The sequence below is a fragment of the Haliotis asinina genome, chromosome 6 (genome assembly GCF_037392515.1).
Source record: "Haliotis asinina isolate JCU_RB_2024 chromosome 6, JCU_Hal_asi_v2, whole genome shotgun sequence".
In the NCBI taxonomy this organism is placed as follows: Eukaryota; Metazoa; Mollusca; class Gastropoda; order Lepetellida; family Haliotidae; genus Haliotis; species Haliotis asinina.
Genome location: NC_090285.1, coordinates 51,263,310 through 51,289,673, shown reverse-complemented (window position 1 = coordinate 51,289,673; position 26,364 = coordinate 51,263,310). Strand labels below are relative to the sequence as shown.

The following is a 26,364-nucleotide window of genomic DNA, read 5'->3' as shown; positions in this document are numbered from 1 at the left end:
GGTATGATTCGTGTGACTTCCTTGTTCCTTCACTGATGACTGATTCAGCGAAAAAAAACATATAGAGGGGGCACCCGGGATCGAACCGGGGACCTCTCGATCTGCAGTCGAATGCTCTACCACTGAGCTATACCCCCGTCACATGTGCTGTCACGATAAATGCAGGTAATAACAATCAAGTCAGTAAATGCTCGTGCACAAGACATAACAGTCTGACCGCATCTGACACCCAGCAAAGCATGCTGGGGCTCACGCCATATCCCCACCTTTCTTCCTGCCACATCGTAGGTCTAGTACATTCACTTGACGGCGACTTAAATACATTGAACGTTTCACAATACATGCCTTGAAGTCTACATATGCACTTTTTCCGCCCTTGGTAGGGTCTAAACTGGATTTAGGACCATATTTTCAATGTGGGTGGAATGCATTTTCCGTGTCCAAACCAATACATAGGACTCTCGCTGATATACTTTATACAGGTGTGTACAGGCTACCAGCAGTCAGGATGGCCGAGCGGTCTAAGGCGCTGCGTCCAGGTCGCAGTCGGGTTCTCCCGGCGTGGGTTCGAATCCCACTTCTGAGAACTCTTTTTGTCCTCTTCAACTGTCACCTGTTTGGTATTGTTTTGTCAATCAAGGAAAGTCACCAGCATCCCGTGCCGTCAGAATTAGCTTGGGTATGAACTGAAATTTCTAGTTTGCATTTATGGATGCATGGCACAAAGTTGGAATCGTTTCTGTTTAGTTGCACACTTACTTTTAGTGAGAAGACGCTCCTCTGTCCAAAATGGGATTACCTGAGTCTTCTAGTTTGTATTTATGGATGCATGGCACAAAGTTGGAATCGTTTCGGTTTAGTTGCACACTTCTTCTAGTAAGAAGACACTCCTCTGACCAAAATGGGATTGCCTGAGTCTGGTATGATTCGTGTGACTTCCTTGTTCCTTCACTGATGACTGATTCAGCGAAAAAAAACATATAGAGGGGGCACCCGGGATCGAACCGGGGACCTCTCGATCTGCAGTCGAATGCTCTACCACTGAGCTATACCCCCGTCACATGTGCTGTCACGATAAATGCAGGTAATAACAATCAAGTCAGTAAATGCTCGTGCACAAGACATAACAGTCTGACCGCATCTGACACCCAGCAAAGCATGGTGGGGCTCACGCCATATCCCCACCTTTCTTCCTGCCACATCGTAGGTCTAGTACATTCACTTGACGGCGACTTAAATACATTGAACGTTTCACAATACATGCCTTGAAGTCTACATATGCACTTTTTCCGCCCTTGGTAGGGTCTAAACTGGATTTAGGACCATATTTTCAATGTGGGTGGAATGCATTTTCCGTGTCCAAACCAATACATAGGACTCTCGCTGATATACTTTATACAGGTGTGTACAGGCTACCAGCAGTCAGGATGGCCGAGCGGTCTAAGGCGCTGCGTCCAGGTCGCAGTCGGGTTCTCCCGGCGTGGGTTCGAATCCCACTTCTGACAACTCTTTTTGTCCTCTTCAACTGTCACCTGTTTGGTATTGTTTTGTCAATCAAGGAAAGTCACCAGCATCCCGTGCCGTCAGAATTAGCTTGGGTATGAACTGAAATTTCTAGTTTGCATTTATGGATGCATGGCACAAAGTTGGAATCGTTTCTGTTTAGTTGCACACTTACTTTTAGTGAGAAGACGCTCCTCTGTCCAAAATGGGATTACCTGAGTCTTCTAGTTTGTATTTATGGATGCATGGCACAAAGTTGGAATCGTTTCGGTTTAGTTGCACACTTCTTCTAGTAAGAAGACACTCCTCTGACCAAAATGGGATTGCCTGAGTCTGGTATGATTCGTGTGACTTCCTTGTTCCTTCACTGATGACTGATTCAGCGGAAAAAAACATATAGAGGGGGCACCCGGGATCGAACCGGGGACCTCTCGATCTGCAGTCGAATGCTCTACCACTGAGCTATACCCCCGTCGCATGTGCTGTCAGGATAAATGCAGGTAATAACAATCAAGTCAGTAAATGCTCGTGCACAAGACATAACAGTCTGACCGCATCTGACACCCAGCAAAGCATGCTGGGGCTCACGACATATCCCCACCTTTCTTCCTGCCACATCGTAAGTCTAGTACATTCACTTGACGGCGACTTAAATACATTGAACGTTTCACAATACATGCCTTGAAGTCTACATATGCACTTTTTCCGCCCTTGGTAGGGTCTAAACTGGATTTAGGACCATATTTTCAATGTGGGTGGAATGCATTTTCCGTGTCCAAACCAATACATAGGACTCTCGCTGATATACTTTATACAGGTGTGTACAGGCTACCAGCAGTCAGGATGGCCGAGCGGTCTAAGGCGCTGCGTTCAGGTCGCAGTCGGGTTCTCCCGGCCTGGGTTCGAATCCCACTTCTGACAACTCTTTTTGTCCTCTTCAACTGTCACCTGTTTGGTATTGTTTTGTCAATCAAGGAAAGTCACTAGCATCCCGTGCCGTCAGAATTAGCTTGGGTATGAACTGAAATTTCTAGTTTGCATTTATGGATGCATGGCACAAAGTTGGAATCGTTTCTATTTAGTTGCACACTTACTTTTAGTGAGAAGACGCTCCTCTGTCCAAAATGGGATTACCTGAGTCTTCTAGTTTGTATTTATGGATGCATGGCACAAAGTTGGAATCGTTTCGGTTTAGTTGCACACTTCTTCTAGTAAGAAGACACTCCTCTGACCAAAATGGGATTGCCTGAGTCTGGTATGATTCGTGTGACTTCCTTGTTCCTTCACTGATGACTGATTCAGCGAAAAAAAACATATAGAGGGGGCACCCGGGATCGAACCGGGGACCTCTCGATCTGCAGTCGAATGCTCTACCACTGAGCTATACCCCCGTCGCATGTGCTGTCACGATAAATGCAGGTAATAACAATCAAGTCAGTAAATGCTCGTGCACAAGACATAACAGTCTGACCGCATCTGACACCCAGCAAAGCATGCTGGGGCTCACGACATATCCCCACCTTTCTTCCTGCCACATCGTAAGTCTAGTACATTCACTTGACGGCGACTTAAATACATTGAACGTTTCACAATACATGCCTTGAAGTCTACATATGCACTTTTTCCGCCCTTGGTAGGGTCTAAACTGGATTTAGGACCATATTTTCAATGTGGGTGGAATGCATTTTCCGTGTCCAAACCAATACATAGGACTCTCGCTGATATACTTTATACAGGTGTGTACAGGCTACCAGCAGTCAGGATGGCCGAGCGGTCTAAGGCGCTGCGTCCAGGTCGCAGTCGGGTTCTCCCGGCGTGGGTTCGAATCCCACTTCTGAGAACTCTTTTTGTCCTCTTCAACTGTCACCTGTTTGGTATTGTTTTGTCAATCAAGGAAAGTCACCAGCATCCCGTGCCGTCAGAATTAGCTTGGGTATGAACTGAAATTTCTAGTTTGCATTTATGGATGCATGGCACAAAGTTGGAATCGTTTCTGTTTAGTTTCACACTTACTTTTAGTGAGAAGACGCTCCTCTGTCCAAAATGGGATTACCTGAGTCTTCTAGTTTGTATTTATGGATGCATGGCACAAAGTTGGAATCGTTTCGGTTTAGTTGCACACTTCTTCTAGTAAGAAGACACTCCTCTGACCAAAATGGGATTGCCTGAGTCTGGTATGATTCGTGTGACTTCCTTGTTCCTTCACTGATGACTGATTCAGCGGAAAAAAACATATAGAGGGGGCACCCGGGATCGAACCGGGGACCTCTCGATCTGCAGTCGAATGCTCTACCACTGAGCTATACCCCCGTCGCATGTGCTGTCAGGATAAATGCAGGTAATAACAATGAAGTCAGTAAATGCTCGTGCACAAGACATAACAGTCTGACCGCATCTGACACCCAGCAAAGCATGCTGGGGCTCACGACATATCCCCACCTTTCTTCCTGCCACATCGTAAGTCTAGTACATTCACTTGACGGCGACTTAAATACATTGAACGTTTCACAATACATGCCTTGAAGTCTACATATGCACTTTTTCCGCCCTTGGTAGGGTCTAAACTGGATTTAGGACCATATTTTCAATGTGGGTGGAATGCATTTTCCGTGTCCAAACCAATACATAGGACTCTCGCTGATATACTTTATACAGGTGTGTACAGGCTACCAGCAGTCAGGATGGCCGAGCGGTCTAAGGCGCTGCGTTCAGGTCGCAGTCGGGTTCTCCCGGCCTGGGTTCGAATCCCACTTCTGACAACTCTTTTTGTCCTCTTCAACTGTCACCTGTTTGGTATTGTTTTGTCAATCAAGGAAAGTCACCAGCATCCCGTGCCGTCAGAATTAGCTTGGGTATGAACTGAAATTTCTAGTTTGCATTTATGGATGCATGGCACAAAGTTGGAATCGTTTCTATTTAGTTGCACACTTACTTTTAGTGAGAAGACGCTCCTCTGTCCAAAATGGGATTACCTGAGTCTTCTAGTTTGTATTTATGGATGCATGGCACAAAGTTGGAATCGTTTCGGTTTAGTTGCACACTTCTTCTAGTAAGAAGACGCTCCTCTGACCAAAATGGGATTGCCTGAGTCTGGTATGATTCGTGTGACTTCCTTGTTCCTTCACTGATGACTGATTCAGCGAAAAAAACATATAGAGGGGGCACCCGGGATCGAACCGGGGACCTCTCGATCTGCAGTCGAATGCTCTACCACTGAGCTATACCCCCGTCGCATGTGCTGTCAGGATAAATGCAGGTAATAACAATCAAGTCAGTAAATGCTCGTGCACAAGACATAACAGTCTGACCGCATCTGACACCCAGCAAAGCATGCTGGGCCTCACGACATATCCCCACCTTTCTTCCTGCCACATCGTAAGTCTAGTACATTCACTTGACGGCGACTTAAATACATTGAACGTTTCACAATACATGCCTTGAAGTCTACATATGCACTTTTTCCGCCCTTGGTAGGGTCTAAACTGGATTTAGGACCATATTTTCAATGTGGGTGGAATGCATTTTCCGTGTCCAAACCAATACATAGGACTCTCGCTGATATACTTTATACAGGTGTGTACAGGCTACCAGCAGTCAGGATGGCCGAGCGGTCTAAGGCGCTGCGTTCAGGTCGCAGTCGGGTTCTCCCGGCCTGGGTTCGAATCCCACTTCTGACAACTCTTTTTGTCCTCTTCAACTGTCACCTGTTTGGTATTGTTTTGTCAATCAAGGAAAGTCACTAGCATCCCGTGCCGTCAGAATTAGCTTGGGTATGAACTGAAATTTCTAGTTTGCATTTATGGATGCATGGCACAAAGTTGGAATCGTTTCTATTTAGTTGCACACTTACTTTTAGTGAGAAGACGCTCCTCTGTCCAAAATGGGATTACCTGAGTCTTCTAGTTTGTATTTATGGATGCATGGCACAAAGTTGGAATCGTTTCGGTTTAGTTGCACACTTCCTCTAGTAAGAAGACACTCCTCTGACCAAAATGGGATTGCCTGAGTCTGGTATGATTCGTGTGACTTCCTTGTTCCTTCACTGATGACTGATTCAGCGAAAAAAAACATATAGAGGGGGCACCCGGGATCGAACCGGGGACCTCTCGATCTGCAGTCGAATGCTCTACCACTGAGCTATACCCCCGTCGCATGTGCTGTCACGATAAATGCAGGTAATAACAATCAAGTCAGTAAATGCTCGTGCACAAGACATAACAGTCTGACCGCATCTGACACCCAGCAAAGCATGCTGGGGCTCACGACATATCCCCACCTTTCTTCCTGCCACATCGTAAGTCTAGTACATTCACTTGACGGCGACTTAAATACATTGAACGTTTCACAATACATGCCTTGAAGTCTACATATGCACTTTTTCCGCCCTTGGTAGGGTCTAAACTGGATTTAGGACCATATTTTCAATGTGGGTGGAATGCATTTTCCGTGTCCAAACCAATACATAGGACTCTCGCTGATATACTTTATACAGGTGTGTACAGGCTACCAGCAGTCAGGATGGCCGAGCGGTCTAAGGCGCTGCGTCCAGGTCGCAGTCGGGTTCTCCCGGCGTGGGTTCGAATCCCACTTCTGAGAACTCTTTTTGTCCTCTTCAACTGTCACCTGTTTGGTATTGTTTTGTCAATCAAGGAAAGTCACCAGCATCCCGTGCCGTCAGAATTAGCTTGGGTATGAACTGAAATTTCTAGTTTGCATTTATGGATGCATGGCACAAAGTTGGAATCGTTTCTGTTTAGTTGCACACTTACTTTTAGTGAGAAGACGCTCCTCTGTCCAAAATGGGATTACCTGAGTCTTCTAGTTTGTATTTATGGATGCATGGCACAAAGTTGGAATCGTTTCGGTTTAGTTGCACACTTCTTCTAGTAAGAAGACACTCCTCTGACCAAAATGGGATTGCCTGAGTCTGGTATGATTCGTGTGACTTCCTTGTTCCTTCACTGATGACTGATTCAGCGGAAAAAAACATATAGAGGGGGCACCCGGGATCGAACCGGGGACCTCTCGATCTGCAGTCGAATGCTCTACCACTGAGCTATACCCCCGTCGCATGTGCTGTCAGGATAAATGCAGGTAATAACAATCAAGTCAGTAAATGCTCGTGCACAAGACATAACAGTCTGACCGCATCTGACACCCAGCAAAGCATGCTGGGGCTCACGCCATATCCCCACCTTTCTTCCTGCCACATCGTAAGTCTAGTACATTCACTTGACGGCGACTTAAATACATTGAACGTTTCACAATACATGCCTTGAAGTCTACATATGCACTTTTTCCGCCCTTGGTAGGGTCTAAACTGGATTTAGGACCATATTTTCAATGTGGGTGGAATGCATTTTCCGTGTCCAAACCAATACATAGGACTCTCGCTGATATACTTTATACAGGTGTGTACAGGCTACCAGCAGTCAGGATGGCCGAGCGGTCTAAGGCGCTGCGTTCAGGTCGCAGTCGGGTTCTCCCGGCCTGGGTTCGAATCCCACTTCTGACAACTCTTTTTGTCCTCTTCAACTGTCACCTGTTTGGTATTGTTTTGTCAATCAAGGAAAGTCACCAGCATCCCGTGCCGTCAGAATTAGCTTGGGTATGAACTGAAATTTCTAGTTTGCATTTATGGATGCATGGCACAAAGTTGGAATCGTTTCTATTTAGTTGCACACTTACTTTTAGTGAGAAGACGCTCCTCTGTCCAAAATGGGATTACCTGAGTCTTCTAGTTTGTATTTATGGATGCATGGCTCAAAGTTGGAATCGTTTCGGTTTAGTTGCACACTTCTTCTAGTAAGAAGACACTCCTCTGACCAAAATGGGATTGCCTGAGTCTGGTATGATTCGTGTGACTTCCTTGTTCCTTCACTGATGACTGATTCAGCGAAAAAAAACATATAGAGGGGGCACCCGGGATCGAACCGGGGACCTCTCGATCTGCAGTCGAATGCTCTACCACTGAGCTATACCCCCGTCGCATGTGCTGTCACGATAAATGCAGGTAATAACAATCAAGTCAGTAAATGCTCGTGCACAAGACATAACAGTCTGACCGCATCTGACACCCAGCAAAGCATGCTGGGGCTCACGACATATCCCCACCTTTCTTCCTGCCACATCGTAAGTCTAGTACATTCACTTGACGGCGACTTAAATACATTGAACGTTTCACAATACATGCCTTGAAGTCTACATATGCACTTTTTCCGCCCTTGGTAGGGTCTAAACTGGATTTAGGACCATATTTTCAATGTGGGTGGAATGCATTTTCCGTGTCCAAACCAATACATAGGACTCTCGCTGATATACTTTATACAGGTGTGTACAGGCTACCAGCAGTCAGGATGGCCGAGCGGTCTAAGGCGCTGCGTTCAGGTCGCAGTCGGGTTCTCCCGGCGTGGGTTCGAATCCCACTTCTGACAACTCTTTTCGTCCTCTTCAACTGTCACCTGTTTGGTATTGTTTTGTCAATCAAGGAAAGTCACCAGCATCCCGTGCCGTCAGAATTAGCTTGGGTATGAACTGAAATTTCTAGTTTGCATTTATGGATGCATGGCACAAAGTTGGAATCGTTTCTGTTTAGTTGCACACTTACTTTTAGTGAGAAGACGCTCCTCTGTCCAAAATGGGATTACCTGAGTCTTCTAGTTTGTATTTATGGATGCATGGCACAAAGTTGGAATCGTTTCGGTTTAGTTGCACACTTCTTCTAGTAAGAAGACACTCCTCTGACCAAAATGGGATTGCCTGAGTCTGGTATGATTCGTGTGACTTCCTTGTTCCTTCACTGATGACTGATTCAGCGAAAAAAAACATATAGAGGGGGCACCCGGGATCGAACCGGGGACCTCTCGATCTGCAGTCGAATGCTCTACCACTGAGCTATACCCCCGTCGCATGTGCTGTCACGATAAATGCAGGTAATAACAATCAAGTCAGTAAATGCTCGTGCACAAGACATAACAGTCTGACCGTATCTGACACCCAGCAAAGCATGCTGGGGCTCACGACATATCCCCACCTTTCTTCCTGCCACATCGTAAGTCCAGTACATTCACTTGACGGCGACTTAAATACATTGAACGTTTCACAATACATGCCTTGAAGTCTACATATGCACTTTTTCCGCCCTTGGTAGGGTCTAAACTGGATTTAGGACCATATTTTCAATGTGGGTGGAATGCATTTTCCGTGTCCAAACCAATACATAGGACTCTCGCTGATATACTTTATACAGGTGTGTACAGGCTACCAGCAGTCAGGATGGCCGAGCGGTCTAAGGCGCTGCGTTCAGGTCGCAGTCGGGTTCTCCCGGCGTGGGTTCGAATCCCACTTCTGACAACTCTTTTCGTCCTCTTCAACTGTCACCTGTTTGGTATTGTTTTGTCAATCAAGGAAAGTCACCAGCATCCCGTGCCGTCAGAATTAGCTTGGGTATGAACTGAAATTTCTAGTTTGCATTTATGGATGCATGGCACAAAGTTGGAATCGTTTCTGTTTAGTTGCACACTTACTTTTAGTGAGAAGACGCTCCTCTGTCCAAAATGGGATTACCTGAGTCTTCTAGTTTGTATTTATGGATGCATGGCACAAAGTTGGAATCGTTTCGGTTTAGTTGCACACTTCTTCTAGTAAGAAGACACTCCTCTGACCAAAATGGGATTGCCTGAGTCTGGTATGATTCGTGTGACTTCCTTGTTCCTTCACTGATGACTGATTCAGCGGAAAAAAACATATAGAGGGGGCACCCGGGATCGAACCGGGGACCTCTCGATCTGCAGTCGAATGCTCTACCACTGAGCTATACCCCCGTCGCATGTGCTGTCAGGATAAATGCAGGTAATAACAATCAAGTCAGTAAATGCTCGTGCACAAGACATAACAGTCTGACCGCATCTGACACCCAGCAAAGCATGCTGGGGCTCACGACATATCCCCACCTTTCTTCCTGCCACATCGTAAGTCTAGTACATTCACTTGACGGCGACTTAAATACATAGAACGTTTCACAATACATGCCTTGAAGTCTACATATGCACTTTTTCCGCCCTTGGTAGGGTCTAAACTGGATTTAGGACCATATTTTCAATGTGGGTGGAATGCATTTTCCGTGTCCAAACCAATACATAGGACTCTCGCTGATATACTTTATACAGGTGTGTACAGGCTACCAGCAGTCAGGATGGCCGAGCGGTCTAAGGCGCTGCGTTCAGGTCGCAGTCGGGTTCTCCCGGCGTGGGTTCGAATCCCACTTCTGACAACTCTTTTTGTCCTCTTCAACTGTCACCTGTTTGGTATTGTTTTGTCAATCAAGGAAAGTCACCAGCATCCCGTGCCGTCAGAATTAGCTTGGGTATGAACTGAAATTTCTAGTTTGCATTTATGGATGCATGGCACAAAGTTGGAATCGTTTCTGTTTAGTTGCACACTTACTTTTAGTGAGAAGACGCTCCTCTGTCCAAAATGGGATTACCTGAGTCTTCTAGTTTGTATTTATGGATGCATGGCACAAAGTTGGAATCGTTTCGGTTTAGTTGCACACTTCTTCTAGTAAGAAGACACTCCTCTGACCAAAATGGGATTGCCTGAGTCTGGTATGATTCGTGTGACTTCCTTGTTCCTTCACTGATGACTGATTCAGCGGAAAAAAACATATAGAGGGGGCACCCGGGATCGAACCGGGGACCTCTCGATCTGCAGTCGAATGCTCTACCACTGAGCTATACCCCCGTCACATGTGCTGTCACGATAAATGCAGGTAATAACAATCAAGTCAGTAAATGCTCGTGCACAAGACATAACAGTCTGACCGCATCTGACACCCAGCAAAGAATGCTGGGGCTCACGCCATATCCCCACCTTTCTTCCTGCCACATCGAAGGTCTAGTACATTCACTTGACGGCGACTTAAATACATTGAACGTTTCACAATACATGCCTTGAAGTCTACATATGCACTTTTTCCGCCCTTGGTAGGGTCTAAACTGGATTTAGGACCATATTTTCAATGTGGGTGGAATGCATTTTCCGTGTCCAAACCAATACATAGGACTCTCGCTGATATACTTTATACAGGTGTGTACAGGCTACCAGCAGTCAGGATGGCCGAGCGGTCTAAGGCGCTGCGTTCAGGTCGCAGTCGGGTTCTCCCGGCGTGGGTTCGAATCCCACTTCTGACAACTCTTTTTGTCCTCTTCAACTGTCACCTGTTTGGTATTGTTTTGTCAATCAAGGAAAGTCACCAGCATCCCGTGCCGTCAGAATTAGCTTGGGTATGAACTGAAATTTCTAGTTTGCATTTATGGATGCATGGCACAAAGTTGGAATCGTTTCTGTTTAGTTGCACACTTACTTTTAGTGAGAAGACGCTCCTCTGTCCAAAATGGGATTACCTGAGTCTTCTAGTTTGTATTTATGGATGCATGGCACAAAGTTGGAATCGTTTCGGTTTAGTTGCACACTTCTTCTAGTAAGAAGACACTCCTCTGACCAAAATGGGATTGCCTGAGTCTGGTATGATTCGTGTGACTTCCTTGTTCCTTCACTGATGACTGATTCAGCGAAAAAAAACATATAGAGGGGGCACCCGGGATCGAACCGGGGACCTCTCGATCTGCAGTCGAATGCTCTACCACTGAGCTATACCCCCGTCACATGTGCTGTCACGATAAATGCAGGTAATAACAATCAAGTCAGTAAATGCTCGTGCACAAGACATAACAGTCTGACCGCATCTGACACCCAGCAAAGCATGCTGGGGCTCACGACATATCCCCACCTTTCTTCCTGCCACATCGAAGGTCTAGTACATTCACTTGACGGCGACTTAAATACATTGAACGTTTCACAATACATGCCTTGAAGTCTACATATGCACTTTTTCCGCCCTTGGTAGGGTCTAAACTGGATTTAGGACCATATTTTCAATGTGGGTGGAATGCATTTTCCGTGTCCAAACCAATACATAGGACTCTCGCTGATATACTTTATACAGGTGTGTACAGGCTACCAGCAGTCAGGATGGCCGAGCGGTCTAAGGCGCTGCGTCCAGGTCGCAGTCGGGTTCTCCCGGCGTGGGTTCGAATCCCACTTCTGACAACTCTTTTTGTCCTCTTCAACTGTCACCTGTTTGGTATTGTTTTGTCAATCAAGGAAAGTCACCAGCATCCCGTGCCGTCAGAATTAGCTTGGGTATGAACTGAAATTTCTAGTTTGCATTTATGGATGCATGGCACAAAGTTGGAATCGTTTCTGTTTAGTTGCACACTTACTTTTAGTGAGAAGACGCTCCTCTGTCCAAAATGGGATTACCTGAGTCTTCTAGTTTGTATTTATGGATGCATGGCACAAAGTTGGAATCGTTTCGGTTTAGTTGCACACTTCTTCTAGTAAGAAGACACTCCTCTGACCAAAATGGGATTGCCTGAGTCTGGTATGATTCGTGTGACTTCCTTGTTCCTTCACTGATGACTGATTCAGCGGAAAAAAACATATAGAGGGGGCACCCGGGATCGAACCGGGGACCTCTCGATCTGCAGTCGAATGCTCTACCACTGAGCTATACCCCCGTCGCATGTGCTGTCAGGATAAATGCAGGTAATAACAATCAAGTCAGTAAATGCTCGTGCACAAGACATAACAGTCTGACCGCATCTGACACCCAGCAAAGCATGCTGGGGCTCACGCCATATCCCCACCTTTCTTCCTGCCACATCGAAGGTCTAGTACATTCACTTGACGGCGACTTAAATACATTGAACGTTTCACAATACATGCCTTGAAGTCTACATATGCACTTTTTCCGCCCTTGGTAGGGTCTAAACTGGATTTAGGACCATATTTTCAATGTGGGTGGAATGCATTTTCCGTGTCCAAACCAATACATAGGACTCTCGCTGATATACTTTATACAGGTGTGTACAGGCTACCAGCAGTCAGGATGGCCGAGCGGTCTAAGGCGCTGCGTCCAGGTCGCAGTCGGGTTCTCCCGGCGTGGGTTCGAATCCCACTTCTGACAACTCTTTTTGTCCTCTTCAACTGTCACCTGTTTGGTATTGTTTTGTCAATCAAGGAAAGTCACCAGCATCCCGTGCCGTCAGAATTAGCTTGGGTATGAACTGAAATTTCTAGTTTGCATTTATGGATGCATGGCACAAAGTTGGAATCGTTTCTGTTTAGTTGCACACTTACTTTTAGTGAGAAGACGCTCCTCTGTCCAAAATGGGATTACCTGAGTCTTCTAGTTTGTATTTATGGATGCATGGCACAAAGTTGGAATCGTTTCGGTTTAGTTGCACACTTCTTCTAGTAAGAAGACACTCCTCTGACCAAAATGGGATTGCCTGAGTCTGGTATGATTCGTGTGACTTCCTTGTTCCTTCACTGATGACTGATTCAGCGGAAAAAAACATATAGAGGGGGCACCCGGGATCGAACCGGGGACCTCTCGATCTGCAGTCGAATGCTCTACCACTGAGCTATACCCCCGTCGCATGTGCTGTCAGGATAAATGCAGGTAATAACAATCAAGTCAGTAAATGCTCGTGCACAAGACATAACAGTCTGACCGCATCTGACACCCAGCAAAGCATGCTGGGGCTCACGCCATATCCCCACCTTTCTTCCTGCCACATCGAAGGTCTAGTACATTCACTTGACGGCGACTTAAATACATTGAACGTTTCACAATACATGCCTTGAAGTCTACATATGCACTTTTTCCGCCCTTGGTAGGGTCTAAACTGGATTTAGGACCATATTTTCAATGTGGGTGGAATGCATTTTCCGTGTCCAAACCAATACATAGGACTCTCGCTGATATACTTTATACAGGTGTGTACAGGCTACCAGCAGTCAGGATGGCCGAGCGGTCTAAGGCGCTGCGTCCAGGTCGCAGTCGGGTTCTCCCGGCGTGGGTTCGAATCCCACTTCTGACAACTCTTTTTGTCCTCTTCAACTGTCACCTGTTTGGTATTGTTTTGTCAATCAAGGAAAGTCACCAGCATCCCGTGCCGTCAGAATTAGCTTGGGTATGAACTGAAATTTCTAGTTTGCATTTATGGATGCATGGCACAAAGTTGGAATCGTTTCTGTTTAGTTGCACACTTACTTTTAGTGAGAAGACGCTCCTCTGTCCAAAATGGGATTACCTGAGTCTTCTAGTTTGTATTTATGGATGCATGGCACAAAGTTGGAATCGTTTCGGTTTAGTTGCACACTTCTTCTAGTAAGAAGACACTCCTCTGACCAAAATGGGATTGCCTGAGTCTGGTATGATTCGTGTGACTTCCTTGTTCCTTCACTGATGACTGATTCAGCGGAAAAAAACATATAGAGGGGGCACCCGGGATCGAACCGGGGACCTCTCGATCTGCAGTCGAATGCTCTACCACTGAGCTATACCCCCGTCGCATGTGCTGTCAGGATAAATGCAGGTAATAACAATCAAGTCAGTAAATGCTCGTGCACAAGACATAACAGTCTGACCGCATCTGACACCCAGCAAAGCATGCTGGGGCTCACGACATATCCCCACCTTTCTTCCTGCCACATCGTAAGTCTAGTACATTCACTTGACGGCGACTTAAATACATTGAACGTTTCACAATACATGCCTTGAAGTCTACATATGCACTTTTTCCGCCCTTGGTAGGGTCTAAACTGGATTTAGGACCATATTTTCAATGTGGGTGGAATGCATTTTCCGTGTCCAAACCAATACATAGGACTCTCGCTGATATACTTTATACAGGTGTGTACAGGCTACCAGCAGTCAGGATGGCCGAGCGGTCTAAGGCGCTGCGTTCAGGTCGCAGTCGGGTTCTCCCGGCGTGGGTTCGAATCCCACTTCTGACAACTCTTTTTGTCCTCTTCAACTGTCACCTGTTTGGTATTGTTTTGTCAATCAAGGAAAGTCACCAGCATCCCGTGCCGTCAGAATTAGCTTGGGTATGAACTGAAATTTCTAGTTTGCATTTATGGATGCATGGCACAAAGTTGGAATCGTTTCTGTTTAGTTGCACACTTACTTTTATTGAGAAGACGCTCCTCTGTCCAAAATGGGATTACCTGAGTCTTCTAGTTTGTATTTATGGATGCATGGCACAAAGTTGGAATCGTTTCGATTTAGCTGCACACTTCTTCTAGTAAGAAGACACTCCTCTGACCAAAATGGGATTGCCTGAGTCTGGTATGATTCGTGTGACTTCCTTGTTCCTTCACTGATGACTGATTCAGCGAAAAAAAACATATAGAGGGGGCACCCGGGATCGAACCGGGGACCTCTCGATCTGCAGTCGAATGCTCTACCACTGAGCTATACCCCCGTCACATGTGCTGTCACGATAAATGCAGGTAATAACAATCAAGTCAGTAAATGCTCGTGCACAAGACATAACAGTCTGACCGCATCTGACACCCAGCAAAGCATGCTGGGGCTCACGCCATATCCCCACCTTTCTTCCTGCCACATCGTAGGTCTAGTACATTCACTTGACGGCGACTTAAATACATTGAACGTTTCACAATACATGCCTTGAAGTCTACATATGCACTTTTTCCGCCCTTGGTAGGGTCTAAACTGGATTTAGGACCATATTTTCAATGTGGGTGGAATGCATTTTCCGTGTCCAAACCAATACATAGGACTCTCGCTGATATACTTTATACCGGTGTGTACAGGCTACCAGCAGTCAGGATGGCCGAGCGGTCTAAGGCGCTGCGTTCAGGTCGCAGTCGGGTTCTCCCGGCGTGGGTTCGAATCCCACTTCTGACAACTCTTTTTGTCCTCTTCAACTGTCACCTGTTTGGTATTGTTTTGTCAATCAAGGAAAGTCACCAGCATCCCGTGCCGTCAGAATTAGCTTGGGTATGAACTGAAATTTCTAGTTTGCATTTATGGATGCATGGCACAAAGTTGGAATCGTTTCTGTTTAGTTGCACACTTACTTTTAGTGAGAAGACGCTCCTCTGTCCAAAATGGGATTACCTGAGTCTTCTAGTTTGTATTTATGGATGCATGGCACAAAGTTGGAATCGTTTCGATTTAGCTGCACACTTCTTCTAGTAAGAAGACACTCCTCTGACCAAAATGGGATTGCCTGAGTCTGGTATGATTCGTGTGACTTCCTTGTTCCTTCACTGATGACTGATTCAGCGAAAAAAAACATATAGAGGGGGCACCCGGGATCGAACCGGGGACCTCTCGATCTGCAGTCGAATGCTCTACCACTGAGCTATACCCCCGTCACATGTGCTGTCACGATAAATGCAGGTAATAACAATCAAGTCAGTAAATGCTCGTGCACAAGACATAACAGTCTGACCGCATCTGACACCCAGCAAAGCATGCTGGGGCTCACGCCATATCCCCACCTTTCTTCCTGCCACATCGTAGGTCTAGTACATTCACTTGACGGCGACTTAAATACATTGAACGTTTCACAATACATGCCTTGAAGTCTACATATGCACTTTTTCCGCCCTTGGTAGGGTCTAAACTGGATTTAGGACCATATTTTCAATGTGGGTGGAATGCATTTTCCGTGTCCAAACCAATACATAGGACTCTCGCTGATATACTTTATACCGGTGTGTACAGGCTACCAGCAGTCAGGATGGCCGAGCGGTCTAAGGCGCTGCGTTCAGGTCGCAGTCGGGTTCTCCCAGCGTGGGTTCGAATCCCACTTCTGACAACTCTTTTTGTCCTCTTCAACTGTCACCTGTTTGGTATTGTTTTGTCAATCAAGGAAAGTCACCAGCATCCCGTGCCGTCAGAATTAGCTTGGGTATGAACTGAAATTTCTAGTTTGCATTTATGGATGCATGGCACAAAGTTGGAATCGTTTCTGTTTAGTTGCACACTTACTTTTAGTGAGAAGACGCTCCTCTGTCCAAAATGGGATTACCTGAGTCTTCTAGTTTGTATTTATGGATGCATGGCACAAAGTTGGAATCGTTTCGATTTAGCTGCACACTTCTTCTAGTAAGAAGACACTCCTCTGACCAAAATGGGATTGCCTGAGTCTGGTATGATTCGTGTGACTTCCTTGTTCCTTCACTGATGACTGATTCAGCGAAAAAAAACATATAGAGGGGGCACCCGGGATCGAACCGGGGACCTCTCGATCTGCAGTCGAATGCTCTACCACTGAGCTATACCCCCGTCGCATGTGCTGTCAGGATAAATGCAGGTAATAACAATCAAGTCAGTAAATGCTCGTGCACAAGACATAACAGTCTGACCGCATCTGACACCCAGCAAAGCATGCTGGGGCTCACGCCATATCCCCACCTTTCTTCCTGCCACATCGTAGGTCTAGTACATTCACTTGACGGCGACTTAAATACATTGAACGTTTCACAATACATGCCTTGAAGTCTACATATGCACTTTTTCCGCCCTTGGTAGGGTCTAAACTGGATTTAGGACCATATTTTCAATGTGGGTGGAATGCATTTTCCGTGTCCAAACCAATACATAGGACTCTCGCTGATATACTTTATACAGGTGTGTACAGGCTACCAGCAGTCAGGATGGCCGAACGGTCTAAGGCGCTGCGTTCAGGTCGCAGTCGGGTTCTCCCGGCGTGGGTTCGAATCCCACTTCTGACAACTCTTTTCGTCCTCTTCAACTGTCACCTGTTTGGTATTGTTTTGTCAATCAAGGAAAGTCACCAGCATCCCGTGCCGTCAGAATTAGCTTGGGTATGAACTGAAATTTCTAGTTTGCATTTATGGATGCATGGCACAAAGTTGGAATCGTTTCTGTTTAGTTGCACACTTACTTTTAGTGAGAGGACGCTCCTCTGTCCAAAATGGGATTACCTGAGTCTTCTAGTTTGTATTTATGGATGCATGGCACAAAGTTGGAATCGTTTCGGTTTAGTTGCACACTTCTTCTAGTAAGAAGACACTCCTCTGACCAAAATGGGATTGCCTGAGTCTGGTATGATTCGTGTGACTTCCTTGTTCCTTCACTGATGACTGATTCAGCGAAAAAAAACATATAGAGGGGGCACCCGGGATCGAACCGGGGACCTCTCGATCTGCAGTCGAATGCTCTACCACTGAGCTATACCCCCGTCGCATGTGCTGTCACGATAAATGCAGGTAATAACAATCAAGTCAGTAAATGCTCGTGCACAAGACATAACAGTCTGACCGCATCTGACACCCAGCAAAGCATGCTGGGGCTCACGCCATATCCCCACCTTTCTTCCTGCCACATCGTAGGTCTAGTACATTCACTTGACGGCGACTTAAATACATTGAACGTTTCACAATACATGCCTTGAAGTCTACATATGCACTTTTTCCGCCCTTGGTAGGGTCTAAACTGGATTTAGGACCATATTTTCAATGTGGGTGGAATGCATTTTCCGTGTCCAAACCAATACATAGGACTCTCGCTGATATACTTTATACAGGTGTGTACAGGCTACCAGCAGTCAGGATGGCCAAGCGGTCTAAGGCGCTGCGTTCAGGTCGCAGTCGGGTTCTCCCGGCGTGGGTTCGAATCCCACTTCTGACAACTCTTTTTGTCCTCTTCAACTGTCACCTGTTTGGTATTGTTTTGTCAATCAAGGAAAGTCACCAGCATCCCGTGCCGTCAGAATTAGCTTGGGTATGAACTGAAATTTCTAGTTTGCATTTATGGATGCATGGCACAAAGTTGGAATCGTTTCTGTTTAGTTGCACACTTACTTTTAGTGAGAAGACGCTCCTCTGTCCAAAATGGGATTACCTGAGTCTTCTAGTTTGTATTTATGGATGCATGGCACAAAGTTGGAATCGTTTCGGTTTAGTTGCACACTTCTTCTAGTAAGAAGACACTCCTCTGTCCAAAATGGGATTGCCTGAGTCTGGTATGATTCGTGTGACTTCCTTGTTCCTTCACTGATGACTGATTCAGCGAAAAAAAACATATAGAGGGGGCACCCGGGATCGAACCGGGGACCTCTCGATCTGCAGTCGAATGCTCTACCACTGAGCTATACCCCCGTCGCATGTGCTGTCACGATAAATGCAGGTAATAACAATCAAGTCAGTAAATGCTCGTGCACAAGACATAACAGTCTGACCGCATCTGACACCCAGCAAAGCATGCTGGGGCTCACGCCATATCCCCACCTTTCTTCCTGCCACATCGTAGGTCTAGTACATTCACTTGACGGCGACTTAAATACATTGAACGTTTCACAATACATGCCTTGAAGTCTACATATGCACTTTTTCCGCCCTTGGTAGGGTCTAAACTGGATTTAGGACCATATTTTCAATGTGGGTGGAATGCATTTTCCGTGTCCAAACCAATACATAGGACTCTCGTTGATATACTTTATACAGGTGTGTACAGGCTACCAGCAGTCAGGATGGCCAAGCGGTCTAAGGCGCTGCGTCCAGGTCGCAGTCGGGTTCTCCCGGCGTGGGTTCGAATCCCACTTCTGACAACTCTTTTTGTCCTCTTCAACTGTCACCTGTTTGGTATTGTTTTGTCAATCAAGGAAAGTCACCAGCATCCCGTGCCGTCAGAATTAGCTTGGGTATGAACTGAAATTTCTAGTTTGCATTTATGGATGCATGGCACAAAGTTGGAATCGTTTCTGTTTAGTTGCACACTTACTTTTAGTGAGAAGACGCTCCTCTGTCCAAAATGGGATTACCTGAGTCTTCTAGTTTGTATTTATGGATGCATGGCACAAAGTTGGAATCGTTTCGGTTTAGTTGCACACTTCTTCTAGTAAGAAGACACTCCTCTGACCAAAATGGGATTGCCTGAGTCTGGTATGATTCGTGTGACTTCCTTGTTCCTTCACTGATGACTGATTCAGCGAAAAAAAACATATAGAGGGGGCACCCGGGATCGAACCGGGGACCTCTCGATCTGCAGTCGAATGCTCTACCACTGAGCTATACCCCCGTCGCATGTGCTGTCACGATAAATGCAGGTAATAACAATCAAGTCAGTAAATGCTCGTGCACAAGACATAACAGTCTGACCGCATCTGACACCCAGCAAAGCATGCTGGGGCTCACGCCATATCCCCACCTTTCTTCCTGCCACATCGTAGGTCTAGTACATTCACTTGACGGCGACTTAAATACATTGAACGTTTCACAATACATGCCTTGAAGTCTACATATGCACTTTTTCCGCCCTTGGTAGGGTCTAAACTGGATTTAGGACCATATTTTCAATGTGGGTGGAATGCATTTTCCGTGTCCAAACCAATACATAGGACTCTCGCTGATATACTTTATACAGGTGTGTACAGGCTACCAGCAGTCAGGATGGCCAAGCGGTCTAAGGCGCTGCGTCCAGGTCGCAGTCGGGTTCTCCCGGCGTGGGTTCGAATCCCACTTCTGACAACTCTTTTTGTCCTCTTCAACTGTCACCTGTTTGGTATTGTTTTGTCAATCAAGGAAAGTCACCAGCATCCCGTGCCGTCAGAATTAGCTTGGGTATGAACTGAAATTTCTAGTTTGCATTTATGGATGCATGGCACAAAGTTGGAATCGTTTCTGTTTAGTTGCACACTTACTTTTAGTGAGAAGACGCTCCTCTGTCCAAAATGGGATTACCTGAGTCTTCTAGTTTGTATTTATGGATGCATGGCACAAAGTTGGAATCGTTTCGGTTTAGTTGCACACTTCTTCTAGTAAGAAGACACTCCTCTGTCCAAAATGGGATTGCCTGAGTCTGGTATGATTCGTGTGACTTCCTTGTTCCTTCACTGATGACTGATTCAGCGAAAAAAAACATATAGAGGGGGCACCCGGGATCGAACCGGGGACCTCTCGATCTGCAGTCGAATGCTCTACCACTGAGCTATACCCCCGTCGCATGTGCTGTCACGATAAATGCAGGTAATAACAATCAAGTCAGTAAATGCTCGTGCACAAGACATAACAGTCTGACCGCATCTGACACCCAGCAAAGCATGCTGGGGCTCACGCCATATCCCCACCTTTCTTCCTGCCACATCGTAGGTCTAGTACATTCACTTGACGGCGACTTAAATACATTGAACGTTTCACAATACATGCCTTGAAGTCTACATATGCACTTTTTCCGCCCTTGGTAGGGTCTAAACTGGATTTAGGACCATATTTTCAATGTGGGTGGAATGCATTTTCCGTGTCCAAACCAATACATAGGACTCTCGTTGATATACTTTATACAGGTGTGTACAGGCTACCAGCAGTCAGGATGGCCAAGCGGTCTAAGGCGCTGCGTCCAGGTCGCAGTCGGGTTCTCCCGGCGTGGGTTCGAATCCCACTTCTGACAACTCTTTTTGTCCTCTTCAACTGTCACCTGTTTGGTATTGTTTTGTCAATCAAGGAAAGTCACCAGCATCCCGTGCCGTCAGAATTAGCTTGGGTATGAACTGAAATTTCTAGTTTGCATTTATGGATGCATGGCACAAAGTTGGAATCGTTTCTGTTTAGTTGCACACTTACTTTTAGTGAGAAGACGCTCCTCTGTCCAAAATGGGATTACCTGAGTCTTCTAGTTTGTATTTATGGATGCATGGCACAAAGTTGGAATCGTTTCGGTTTAGTTGCACACTTCTTCTAGTAAGAAAACACTCCTCTGTCCAAAATGGGATTGCCTGAGTCTGGTATGATTCGTGTGACTTCCTTGTTCCTTCACTGATGACTGATTCAGCGAAAAAAAACATATAGAGGGGGCACCCGGGATCGAACCGGGGACCTCTCGATCTGCAGTCGAATGCTCTACCACTGAGCTATACCCCCGTCGCATGTGCTGTCACGATAAATGCAGGTAATAACAATCAAGTCAGTAAATGCTCGTGCACAAGACATAACAGTCTGACCGCATCTGACACCCAGCAAAGCATGCTGGGGCTCACGCCATATCCCCACCTTTCTTCCTGCCACATCGTAGGTCTAGTACATTCACTTGACGGCGACTTAAATACATTGAACGTTTCACAATACATGCCTTGAAGTCTACATATGCACTTTTTCCGCCCTTGGTAGGGTCTAAACTGGATTTAGGACCATATTTTCAATGTGGGTGGAATGCATTTTCCGTGTCCAAACCAATACATAGGACTCTCGCTGATATACTTTATACAGGTGTGTACAGGCTACCAGCAGTCAGGATGGCCAAGCGGTCTAAGGCGCTGCGTCCAGGTCGCAGTCGGGTTCTCCCGGCGTGGGTTCGAATCCCACTTCTGACAACTCTTTTTGTCCTCTTCAACTGTCACCTGTTTGGTATTGTTTTGTCAATCAAGGAAAGTCACCAGCATCCCGTGCCGTCAGAATTAGCTTGGGTATGAACTGAAATTTCTAGTTTGCATTTATGGATGCATGGCACAAAGTTGGAATCGTTTCTGTTTAGTTGCACACTTACTTTTAGTGAGAAGACGCTCCTCTGTCCAAAATGGGATTACCTGAGTCTTCTAGTTTGTATTTATGGATGCATGGCACAAAGTTGGAATCGTTTCGGTTTAGTTGCACACTTCTTCTAGTAAGAAGACACTCCTCTGTCCAAAATGGGATTGCCTGAGTCTGGTATGATTCGTGTGACTTCCTTGTTCCTTCACTGATGACTGATTCAGCGAAAAAAAACATATAGAGGGGGCACCCGGGATCGAACCGGGGACCTCTCGATCTGCAGTCGAATGCTCTACCACTGAGCTATACCCCCGTCACATATGCTGTCACGATAAATGCAGGTAATAACAATCAAGTCAGTAAATGCTCGTGCACAAGACATAACAGTCTGACCGCATCTGACACCCAGCAAAGCATGCTGGGGCTCACGCCATATCCCCACCTTTCTTCCTGCCACATCGTAGGTCTAGTACATTCACTTGACGGCGACTTAAATACATTGAACGTTTCACAATACATGCCTTGAAGTCTACATATGCACCTTTTCCGCCCTTGGTAGGGTCTAAACTGGATTTAGGACCATATTTTCAATGTGGGTGGAATGCATTTTCCGTGTCCAAACCAATACATAGGACTCTCGCTGATATACTTTATACAGGTGTGTACAGGCTACCAGCAGTCAGGATGGCCGAGCGGTCTAAGGCGCTGCGTTCAGGTCGCAGTCGGGTTCTCCCGGCGTGGGTTCGAATCCCACTTCTGACAACTCTTTTTGTCCTCTTCAACTGTCACCTGTTTGGTATTGTTTTGTCAATCAAGGAAAGTCACCAGCATCCCGTGCCGTCAGAATTAGCTTGGGTATGAACTGAAATTTCTAGTTTGCATTTATGGATGCATGGCACAAAGTTGGAATCGTTTCTGTTTAGTTGCACACTTACTTTTAGTGAGAAGACGCTCCTCTGTCCAAAATGGGATTACCTGAGTCTTCTAGTTTGTATTTATGGATGCATGGCACAAAGTTGGAATCGTTTCGGTTTAGTTGCACACATCTTCTAGTAAGAAGACACTCCTCTGTCCAAAATGGGATTGCCTGAGTCTGGTATGATTCGTGTGACTTCCTTGTTCCTTCACTGATGACTGATTCAGCGAAAAAAAACATATAGAGGGGGCACCCGGGATCGAACCGGGGACCTCTCGATCTGCAGTCGAATGCTCTACCACTGAGCTATACCCCCGTCACATGTGCTGTCACGATAAATGCAGGTAATAACAATCAAGTCAGTAAATGCTCGTGCACAAGACATAACAGTCTGACCGCATCTGACACCCAGCAAAGCATGCTGGGGCTCACGCCATATCCCCACCTTTCTTCCTGCCACATCGTAGGTCCAGTACATTCACTTGACGGCGACTTAAATACATTGAACGTTTCACAATACATTCCTTGAAGTCTACATATGCACTTTTTCCGCCCTTGGTAGGGTCTAAACTGGATTTAGGACCATATTTTCAATGTGGGTGGAATGCATTTTCCGTGTCCAAACCAATACATAGGACTCTCGCTGATATACTTTATACAGGTGTGTACAGGCTACCAGCAGTCAGGATGGCCGAGCGGTCTAAGGCGCTGCGTTCAGGTCGCAGTCGGGTTCTCCCGGCGTGGGTTCGAATCCCACTTCTGACAACTCTTTTTGTCCTCTTCAACTGTCACCTGTTTGGTATTGTTTTGTCAATCAAGGAAAGTCACCAGCATCCCGTGCCGTCAGAATTAGCTTGGGTATGAACTGAAATTTCTAGTTTGCATTTATGGATGCATGGCACAAAGTTGGAATCGTTTCTGTTTAGTTGCACACTTACTTTTAGTGAGAAGACGCTCCTCTGTCCAAAATGGGATTACCTGAGTCTTCTAGTTTGTATTTATGGATGCATGGCACAAAGTTGGAATCGTTTCGGTTTAGTTGCACACTTCTTCTAGTAAGAAGACACTCCTCTGTCCAAAATGGGATTGCCTGAGTCTGGTATGATTCGTGTGACTTCCTTGTTCCTTCACTGATGACTGATTCAGCGAAAAAAAACATATAGAGGGGGCACCCGGGATCGAACCGGGGACCTCTCGATCTGCAGTCGAATGCTCTACCACTGAGCTATACCCCCGTCACATGTGCTGTCACGATAAATGCAGGTAATAACAATCAAGTCAGTAAATGCTCGTGCACAAGACATAACAGTCTGACCGCATCTGACACCCAGCAAAGCATGCTGGGGCTCACGCCATATCCCCACCTTTCTTCCTGCCACATCGTAGGTCCAGTACATTCACTTGACGGCGACTTAAATACATTGAACGTTTCACAATACATTCCTTGAAGTCTACATATGCACTTTTTCCGCCCTTGGTAGGGTCTAAACTGGATTTAGGACCATATTTTCAATGTGGGTGGAATGCATTTTCCGTGTCCAAACCAATACATAGGACTCTCGCTGATATACTTTATACAGGTGTGTACAGGCTACCAGCAGTCAGGATGGCCGAGCGGTCTAAGGCGCTGCGTTCAGGTCGCAGTCGGGTTCTCCCGGCGTGGGTTCGAATCCCACTTCTGACAACTCTTTTTGTCCTCTTCAACTGTCACCTGTTTGGTATTGTTTTGTCAATCAAGGAAAGTCACCAGCATCCCGTGCCGTCAGAATTAGCTTGGGTATGAACTGAAATTTCTAGTTTGCATTTATGAATGCATGGCACAAAGTTGGAATCGTTTCTGTTTAGTTGCACACTTACTTTTAGTGAGAAGACGCTCCTCTGTCCAAAATGGGATTACCTGAGTCTTCTAGTTTGTATTTATGGATGCATGGCACAAAGTTGGAATCGTTTCGGTTTAGTTGCACACTTCTTCTAGTAAGAAGACACTCCTCTGACCAAAATGGGATTGCCTGAGTCTGGTATGATTCGTGTGACTTCCTTGTTCCTTCACTGATGACTGATTCAGCGAAAAAAAACATATAGAGGGGGCACCCGGGATCGAACCGGGGACCTCTCGATCTGCAGTCGAATGCTCTACCACTGAGCTATACCCCGGTCACATGTGCTGTCACGATAAATGCAGGTAATAACAATCAAGTCAGTAAATGCTCGTGCACAAGACATAACAGTCTGACCGCATCTGACACCCAGCAAAGCATGCTGGGGCTCACGCCATATCCCCACCTTTCTTCCTGCCACATCGTAGGTCTAGTACATTCACTTGACGGCGACTTAAATACATTGAACGTTTCACAATACATGCCTTGAAGTCTACATATGCACTTTTTCCGCCCTTGGTAGGGTCTAAACTGGATTTAGGACCATATTTTCAATGTGGGTGGAATGCATTTTCCGTGTCCAAACCAATACATAGGACTCTCGCTGATATACTTTATACAGGTGTGTACAGGCTACCAGCAGTCAGGATGGCCGAGCGGTCTAAGGCGCTGCGTTCAGGTCGCAGTCGGGTTCTCCCGGCGTGGGTTCGAATCCCACTTCTGACAACTCTTTTTGTCCTCTTCAACTGTCACCTGTTTGGTATTGTTTTGTCAATCAAGGAAAGTCACCAGCATCCCGTGCCGTCAGAATTAGCTTGGGTATGAACTGAAATTTCTAGTTTGCATTTATGAATGCATGGCACAAAGTTGGAATCGTTTCTGTTTAGTTGCACACTTACTTTTAGTGAGAAGACGCTCCTCTGTCCAAAATGGGATTACCTGAGTCTTCTAGTTTGTATTTATGGATGCATGGCACAAAGTTGGAATCGTTTCGGTTTAGTTGCACACTTCTTCTAGTAAGAAGACACTCCTCTGTCCAAAATGGGATTGCCTGAGTCTGGTATGATTCGTGTGACTTCCTTGTTCCTTCACTGATGACTGATTCAGCGAAAAAAAACATATAGAGGGGGCACCCGGGATCGAACCGGGGACCTCTCGATCTGCAGTCGAATGCTCTACCACTGAGCTATACCCCCGTCACATGTGCTGTCACGATAAATGCAGGTAATAACAATCAAGTCAGTAAATGCTCGTGCACAAGACATAACAGTCTGACCGCATCTGACACCCAGCAAAGCATGCTGGGGCTCACGCCATATCCCCACCTTTCTTCCTGCCACATCGTAGGTCCAGTACATTCACTTGACGGCGACTTAAATACATTGAACGTTTCACAATACATTCCTTGAAGTCTACATATGCACTTTTTCCGCCCTTGGTAGGGTCTAAACTGGATTTAGGACCATATTTTCAATGTGGGTGGAATGCATTTTCCGTGTCCAAACCAATACATAGGACTCTCGCTGATATACTTTATACAGGTGTGTACAGGCTACCAGCAGTCAGGATGGCCGAGCGGTCTAAGGCGCTGCGTTCAGGTCGCAGTCGGGTTCTCCCGGCGTGGGTTCGAATCCCACTTCTGACAACTCTTTTTGTCCTCTTCAACTGTCACCTGTTTGGTATTGTTTTGTC

The 26,364-nt window shown here is 46.1% G+C and overlaps 58 non-coding genes across 58 annotated transcripts; 29 read left to right on the top strand and 29 right to left on the bottom strand.

Moving 5' to 3' along the window:
* Positions 1–65: 65 nt before the first annotated feature.
* On the bottom strand, positions 66–137 carry Trnac-gca (transfer RNA cysteine (anticodon GCA)). The gene has a single exon. It is a non-coding gene; the product is annotated as a tRNA-Cys (tRNA).
* A 365-nt stretch (positions 138–502) lies between these two features.
* Positions 503–586, top strand: Trnal-cag (transfer RNA leucine (anticodon CAG)). The gene has a single exon. It is a non-coding gene; the product is annotated as a tRNA-Leu (tRNA).
* A 398-nt stretch (positions 587–984) lies between these two features.
* Trnac-gca (transfer RNA cysteine (anticodon GCA)) lies at positions 985–1,056 on the bottom strand. Its single transcript has one exon. It is a non-coding gene; the product is annotated as a tRNA-Cys (tRNA).
* Positions 1,057–1,421: 365 nt separating this feature from the next.
* On the top strand, positions 1,422–1,505 carry Trnal-cag (transfer RNA leucine (anticodon CAG)). Its single transcript has one exon. It is a non-coding gene; the product is annotated as a tRNA-Leu (tRNA).
* Positions 1,506–1,903: 398 nt separating this feature from the next.
* Positions 1,904–1,975, bottom strand: Trnac-gca (transfer RNA cysteine (anticodon GCA)). Its single transcript has one exon. It is a non-coding gene; the product is annotated as a tRNA-Cys (tRNA).
* A 365-nt stretch (positions 1,976–2,340) lies between these two features.
* On the top strand, positions 2,341–2,424 carry Trnal-cag (transfer RNA leucine (anticodon CAG)). The gene has a single exon. It is a non-coding gene; the product is annotated as a tRNA-Leu (tRNA).
* A 398-nt stretch (positions 2,425–2,822) lies between these two features.
* Positions 2,823–2,894, bottom strand: Trnac-gca (transfer RNA cysteine (anticodon GCA)). The gene has a single exon. It is a non-coding gene; the product is annotated as a tRNA-Cys (tRNA).
* Positions 2,895–3,259: 365 nt separating this feature from the next.
* Positions 3,260–3,343, top strand: Trnal-cag (transfer RNA leucine (anticodon CAG)). The gene has a single exon. It is a non-coding gene; the product is annotated as a tRNA-Leu (tRNA).
* A 398-nt stretch (positions 3,344–3,741) lies between these two features.
* On the bottom strand, positions 3,742–3,813 carry Trnac-gca (transfer RNA cysteine (anticodon GCA)). The gene has a single exon. It is a non-coding gene; the product is annotated as a tRNA-Cys (tRNA).
* A 365-nt stretch (positions 3,814–4,178) lies between these two features.
* Positions 4,179–4,262, top strand: Trnal-cag (transfer RNA leucine (anticodon CAG)). The gene has a single exon. It is a non-coding gene; the product is annotated as a tRNA-Leu (tRNA).
* Positions 4,263–4,659: 397 nt separating this feature from the next.
* On the bottom strand, positions 4,660–4,731 carry Trnac-gca (transfer RNA cysteine (anticodon GCA)). Its single transcript has one exon. It is a non-coding gene; the product is annotated as a tRNA-Cys (tRNA).
* A 365-nt stretch (positions 4,732–5,096) lies between these two features.
* Trnal-cag (transfer RNA leucine (anticodon CAG)) lies at positions 5,097–5,180 on the top strand. The gene has a single exon. It is a non-coding gene; the product is annotated as a tRNA-Leu (tRNA).
* Positions 5,181–5,578: 398 nt separating this feature from the next.
* Positions 5,579–5,650, bottom strand: Trnac-gca (transfer RNA cysteine (anticodon GCA)). The gene has a single exon. It is a non-coding gene; the product is annotated as a tRNA-Cys (tRNA).
* Positions 5,651–6,015: 365 nt separating this feature from the next.
* On the top strand, positions 6,016–6,099 carry Trnal-cag (transfer RNA leucine (anticodon CAG)). Its single transcript has one exon. It is a non-coding gene; the product is annotated as a tRNA-Leu (tRNA).
* Positions 6,100–6,497: 398 nt separating this feature from the next.
* Trnac-gca (transfer RNA cysteine (anticodon GCA)) lies at positions 6,498–6,569 on the bottom strand. Its single transcript has one exon. It is a non-coding gene; the product is annotated as a tRNA-Cys (tRNA).
* A 365-nt stretch (positions 6,570–6,934) lies between these two features.
* Positions 6,935–7,018, top strand: Trnal-cag (transfer RNA leucine (anticodon CAG)). The gene has a single exon. It is a non-coding gene; the product is annotated as a tRNA-Leu (tRNA).
* A 398-nt stretch (positions 7,019–7,416) lies between these two features.
* Positions 7,417–7,488, bottom strand: Trnac-gca (transfer RNA cysteine (anticodon GCA)). Its single transcript has one exon. It is a non-coding gene; the product is annotated as a tRNA-Cys (tRNA).
* Positions 7,489–7,853: 365 nt separating this feature from the next.
* Trnal-cag (transfer RNA leucine (anticodon CAG)) lies at positions 7,854–7,937 on the top strand. The gene has a single exon. It is a non-coding gene; the product is annotated as a tRNA-Leu (tRNA).
* Positions 7,938–8,335: 398 nt separating this feature from the next.
* Positions 8,336–8,407, bottom strand: Trnac-gca (transfer RNA cysteine (anticodon GCA)). The gene has a single exon. It is a non-coding gene; the product is annotated as a tRNA-Cys (tRNA).
* Positions 8,408–8,772: 365 nt separating this feature from the next.
* Trnal-cag (transfer RNA leucine (anticodon CAG)) lies at positions 8,773–8,856 on the top strand. The gene has a single exon. It is a non-coding gene; the product is annotated as a tRNA-Leu (tRNA).
* A 398-nt stretch (positions 8,857–9,254) lies between these two features.
* Trnac-gca (transfer RNA cysteine (anticodon GCA)) lies at positions 9,255–9,326 on the bottom strand. The gene has a single exon. It is a non-coding gene; the product is annotated as a tRNA-Cys (tRNA).
* Positions 9,327–9,691: 365 nt separating this feature from the next.
* Positions 9,692–9,775, top strand: Trnal-cag (transfer RNA leucine (anticodon CAG)). The gene has a single exon. It is a non-coding gene; the product is annotated as a tRNA-Leu (tRNA).
* A 398-nt stretch (positions 9,776–10,173) lies between these two features.
* Positions 10,174–10,245, bottom strand: Trnac-gca (transfer RNA cysteine (anticodon GCA)). Its single transcript has one exon. It is a non-coding gene; the product is annotated as a tRNA-Cys (tRNA).
* Positions 10,246–10,610: 365 nt separating this feature from the next.
* Trnal-cag (transfer RNA leucine (anticodon CAG)) lies at positions 10,611–10,694 on the top strand. Its single transcript has one exon. It is a non-coding gene; the product is annotated as a tRNA-Leu (tRNA).
* Positions 10,695–11,092: 398 nt separating this feature from the next.
* Positions 11,093–11,164, bottom strand: Trnac-gca (transfer RNA cysteine (anticodon GCA)). Its single transcript has one exon. It is a non-coding gene; the product is annotated as a tRNA-Cys (tRNA).
* Positions 11,165–11,529: 365 nt separating this feature from the next.
* Trnal-cag (transfer RNA leucine (anticodon CAG)) lies at positions 11,530–11,613 on the top strand. Its single transcript has one exon. It is a non-coding gene; the product is annotated as a tRNA-Leu (tRNA).
* Positions 11,614–12,011: 398 nt separating this feature from the next.
* On the bottom strand, positions 12,012–12,083 carry Trnac-gca (transfer RNA cysteine (anticodon GCA)). The gene has a single exon. It is a non-coding gene; the product is annotated as a tRNA-Cys (tRNA).
* A 365-nt stretch (positions 12,084–12,448) lies between these two features.
* Trnal-cag (transfer RNA leucine (anticodon CAG)) lies at positions 12,449–12,532 on the top strand. Its single transcript has one exon. It is a non-coding gene; the product is annotated as a tRNA-Leu (tRNA).
* A 398-nt stretch (positions 12,533–12,930) lies between these two features.
* Positions 12,931–13,002, bottom strand: Trnac-gca (transfer RNA cysteine (anticodon GCA)). The gene has a single exon. It is a non-coding gene; the product is annotated as a tRNA-Cys (tRNA).
* A 365-nt stretch (positions 13,003–13,367) lies between these two features.
* Trnal-cag (transfer RNA leucine (anticodon CAG)) lies at positions 13,368–13,451 on the top strand. The gene has a single exon. It is a non-coding gene; the product is annotated as a tRNA-Leu (tRNA).
* Positions 13,452–13,849: 398 nt separating this feature from the next.
* Positions 13,850–13,921, bottom strand: Trnac-gca (transfer RNA cysteine (anticodon GCA)). The gene has a single exon. It is a non-coding gene; the product is annotated as a tRNA-Cys (tRNA).
* Positions 13,922–14,286: 365 nt separating this feature from the next.
* Trnal-cag (transfer RNA leucine (anticodon CAG)) lies at positions 14,287–14,370 on the top strand. Its single transcript has one exon. It is a non-coding gene; the product is annotated as a tRNA-Leu (tRNA).
* A 398-nt stretch (positions 14,371–14,768) lies between these two features.
* Positions 14,769–14,840, bottom strand: Trnac-gca (transfer RNA cysteine (anticodon GCA)). Its single transcript has one exon. It is a non-coding gene; the product is annotated as a tRNA-Cys (tRNA).
* Positions 14,841–15,205: 365 nt separating this feature from the next.
* Positions 15,206–15,289, top strand: Trnal-cag (transfer RNA leucine (anticodon CAG)). Its single transcript has one exon. It is a non-coding gene; the product is annotated as a tRNA-Leu (tRNA).
* A 398-nt stretch (positions 15,290–15,687) lies between these two features.
* Trnac-gca (transfer RNA cysteine (anticodon GCA)) lies at positions 15,688–15,759 on the bottom strand. Its single transcript has one exon. It is a non-coding gene; the product is annotated as a tRNA-Cys (tRNA).
* A 365-nt stretch (positions 15,760–16,124) lies between these two features.
* Trnal-cag (transfer RNA leucine (anticodon CAG)) lies at positions 16,125–16,208 on the top strand. The gene has a single exon. It is a non-coding gene; the product is annotated as a tRNA-Leu (tRNA).
* Positions 16,209–16,606: 398 nt separating this feature from the next.
* Positions 16,607–16,678, bottom strand: Trnac-gca (transfer RNA cysteine (anticodon GCA)). Its single transcript has one exon. It is a non-coding gene; the product is annotated as a tRNA-Cys (tRNA).
* Positions 16,679–17,043: 365 nt separating this feature from the next.
* Positions 17,044–17,127, top strand: Trnal-cag (transfer RNA leucine (anticodon CAG)). Its single transcript has one exon. It is a non-coding gene; the product is annotated as a tRNA-Leu (tRNA).
* Positions 17,128–17,525: 398 nt separating this feature from the next.
* On the bottom strand, positions 17,526–17,597 carry Trnac-gca (transfer RNA cysteine (anticodon GCA)). Its single transcript has one exon. It is a non-coding gene; the product is annotated as a tRNA-Cys (tRNA).
* A 365-nt stretch (positions 17,598–17,962) lies between these two features.
* On the top strand, positions 17,963–18,046 carry Trnal-cag (transfer RNA leucine (anticodon CAG)). Its single transcript has one exon. It is a non-coding gene; the product is annotated as a tRNA-Leu (tRNA).
* Positions 18,047–18,444: 398 nt separating this feature from the next.
* On the bottom strand, positions 18,445–18,516 carry Trnac-gca (transfer RNA cysteine (anticodon GCA)). Its single transcript has one exon. It is a non-coding gene; the product is annotated as a tRNA-Cys (tRNA).
* A 365-nt stretch (positions 18,517–18,881) lies between these two features.
* On the top strand, positions 18,882–18,965 carry Trnal-cag (transfer RNA leucine (anticodon CAG)). Its single transcript has one exon. It is a non-coding gene; the product is annotated as a tRNA-Leu (tRNA).
* Positions 18,966–19,363: 398 nt separating this feature from the next.
* Trnac-gca (transfer RNA cysteine (anticodon GCA)) lies at positions 19,364–19,435 on the bottom strand. The gene has a single exon. It is a non-coding gene; the product is annotated as a tRNA-Cys (tRNA).
* A 365-nt stretch (positions 19,436–19,800) lies between these two features.
* Trnal-cag (transfer RNA leucine (anticodon CAG)) lies at positions 19,801–19,884 on the top strand. The gene has a single exon. It is a non-coding gene; the product is annotated as a tRNA-Leu (tRNA).
* A 398-nt stretch (positions 19,885–20,282) lies between these two features.
* Positions 20,283–20,354, bottom strand: Trnac-gca (transfer RNA cysteine (anticodon GCA)). Its single transcript has one exon. It is a non-coding gene; the product is annotated as a tRNA-Cys (tRNA).
* A 365-nt stretch (positions 20,355–20,719) lies between these two features.
* Positions 20,720–20,803, top strand: Trnal-cag (transfer RNA leucine (anticodon CAG)). The gene has a single exon. It is a non-coding gene; the product is annotated as a tRNA-Leu (tRNA).
* Positions 20,804–21,201: 398 nt separating this feature from the next.
* Positions 21,202–21,273, bottom strand: Trnac-gca (transfer RNA cysteine (anticodon GCA)). Its single transcript has one exon. It is a non-coding gene; the product is annotated as a tRNA-Cys (tRNA).
* A 365-nt stretch (positions 21,274–21,638) lies between these two features.
* On the top strand, positions 21,639–21,722 carry Trnal-cag (transfer RNA leucine (anticodon CAG)). Its single transcript has one exon. It is a non-coding gene; the product is annotated as a tRNA-Leu (tRNA).
* A 398-nt stretch (positions 21,723–22,120) lies between these two features.
* Positions 22,121–22,192, bottom strand: Trnac-gca (transfer RNA cysteine (anticodon GCA)). Its single transcript has one exon. It is a non-coding gene; the product is annotated as a tRNA-Cys (tRNA).
* A 365-nt stretch (positions 22,193–22,557) lies between these two features.
* On the top strand, positions 22,558–22,641 carry Trnal-cag (transfer RNA leucine (anticodon CAG)). The gene has a single exon. It is a non-coding gene; the product is annotated as a tRNA-Leu (tRNA).
* Positions 22,642–23,039: 398 nt separating this feature from the next.
* Positions 23,040–23,111, bottom strand: Trnac-gca (transfer RNA cysteine (anticodon GCA)). The gene has a single exon. It is a non-coding gene; the product is annotated as a tRNA-Cys (tRNA).
* A 365-nt stretch (positions 23,112–23,476) lies between these two features.
* Positions 23,477–23,560, top strand: Trnal-cag (transfer RNA leucine (anticodon CAG)). The gene has a single exon. It is a non-coding gene; the product is annotated as a tRNA-Leu (tRNA).
* A 398-nt stretch (positions 23,561–23,958) lies between these two features.
* Trnac-gca (transfer RNA cysteine (anticodon GCA)) lies at positions 23,959–24,030 on the bottom strand. The gene has a single exon. It is a non-coding gene; the product is annotated as a tRNA-Cys (tRNA).
* A 365-nt stretch (positions 24,031–24,395) lies between these two features.
* Trnal-cag (transfer RNA leucine (anticodon CAG)) lies at positions 24,396–24,479 on the top strand. Its single transcript has one exon. It is a non-coding gene; the product is annotated as a tRNA-Leu (tRNA).
* Positions 24,480–24,877: 398 nt separating this feature from the next.
* Positions 24,878–24,949, bottom strand: Trnac-gca (transfer RNA cysteine (anticodon GCA)). Its single transcript has one exon. It is a non-coding gene; the product is annotated as a tRNA-Cys (tRNA).
* Positions 24,950–25,314: 365 nt separating this feature from the next.
* Trnal-cag (transfer RNA leucine (anticodon CAG)) lies at positions 25,315–25,398 on the top strand. The gene has a single exon. It is a non-coding gene; the product is annotated as a tRNA-Leu (tRNA).
* A 398-nt stretch (positions 25,399–25,796) lies between these two features.
* On the bottom strand, positions 25,797–25,868 carry Trnac-gca (transfer RNA cysteine (anticodon GCA)). Its single transcript has one exon. It is a non-coding gene; the product is annotated as a tRNA-Cys (tRNA).
* Positions 25,869–26,233: 365 nt separating this feature from the next.
* Positions 26,234–26,317, top strand: Trnal-cag (transfer RNA leucine (anticodon CAG)). The gene has a single exon. It is a non-coding gene; the product is annotated as a tRNA-Leu (tRNA).
* The last annotated feature ends 47 nt before the right edge of the window (positions 26,318–26,364 follow it).